Source organism: Orycteropus afer, unplaced genomic scaffold, assembly GCF_000298275.1.
Source record: "Orycteropus afer afer isolate SDZICR_OR568_19922 unplaced genomic scaffold, OryAfe1.0 scaffold00651, whole genome shotgun sequence".
Taxonomy (NCBI): domain Eukaryota; kingdom Metazoa; phylum Chordata; class Mammalia; order Tubulidentata; family Orycteropodidae; genus Orycteropus; species Orycteropus afer.
In genome coordinates, this window is record NW_006922238.1 from 98,825 (window position 1) to 100,147 (window position 1,323).

A 1,323-nucleotide genomic window follows, 5' to 3' on the forward strand; every position below is an offset into this window, starting at 1 on the left:
TTTTACCATGTCTGTTGATGTTTGAAATTAAGCTTATCACCTATATAGGGTGAGTAACTCAGACAAGTTGAAATTTCTTATGTTGCCCTTGCCTCGTTGGTATTATCCACAAGAGTAATGTTGACAGCAAGTTCTAGATTGTGCTATAGTTTTCAAATGACCTAACTTCTTATACTTACTCATTCTCATTCAACCAATTTTTATAATAATATTTTTCTTTGCAAGTGACATAAACCTAACTCAAATTAAGTCCAGCACAATCATGTGCTATTTATCATTTTTTTTCTCCTCTGCATTGGAATTATTTAGCAGGTTTTTATCATAAAGTAGAAAAGAAATTTTTACAATGCTCAAGTTCATTATCTCAGACAGAGGGAATATCTTGCTTCAATTCATACAAATTTGCATAATAGAATTTTATTGGTTGTTTTAGGGTTACGTGACTGGCATGAGTTTTCATTTGTTCACTTACATTAAGGTTTTTAAGCATGAGATATGCTTATCTCATGCTACTACTCAATCAGCCTAAGTTGCACATTGAATAAGAATATTTATTTATTTGAATTGTTTTGCTTTCATCTCAAATTTATTCACACTATTTTACAATTTGTTCAACTACAAGTTCTTGTAAATATCCTGGAGTCCCTGAGTAGTGCAAATAGTTAATAAATTTAGCTGCTAACCAAAAAGTTGGAGATGCAAGTTTACCCAGAGGCACTTCAGATGAAAAGCCTGGTGCTTTACTTTAAAAAATTCCAGCTATTTGAATCCCTAAAGATTATAGTTACTCCTTAGCATACAAGAGGTTTCCTTAAGTCAGGGGTCCATTAGTCAGAGGTGACTATAAATGGAATTTTTTTTTTTCCCCTAAGAAGTGTACTTATAATGAGGTAGACTTCTGCAATGATATATAAAATACAGTTTAGGAGGTAATTTCCAGTGTGTGAGGTGGAAATTAATAATGAAGACAAAGAGAAAATATATTGAAACATTTCAAAGAAAGATAAAAGGGAATTAATTTAACAAATAGATTGAAGTGGTTTTCCTGTGATCTTAGTAAAAGGGTTATGATTGTGAGTGACAATAAATTTTATATTGCTGTTGTTATGTTGTTAGGTGCCATCAAGTCAATTTTGACTCATAGACCTTATATAAAAGAGAATAAAACAGTGTCCAGTTATGTGCCATCTTCGGAATCATTGCCAGACTTAAGCTTATACTTGAGGTTATCATTGTAGCCACTGGGTCTTTCCATATCATTGAGGGTCTTCACCTTTTTCTCTCACCATCTATTTTACTTAGCAAAATATCCTTCTCCATAGA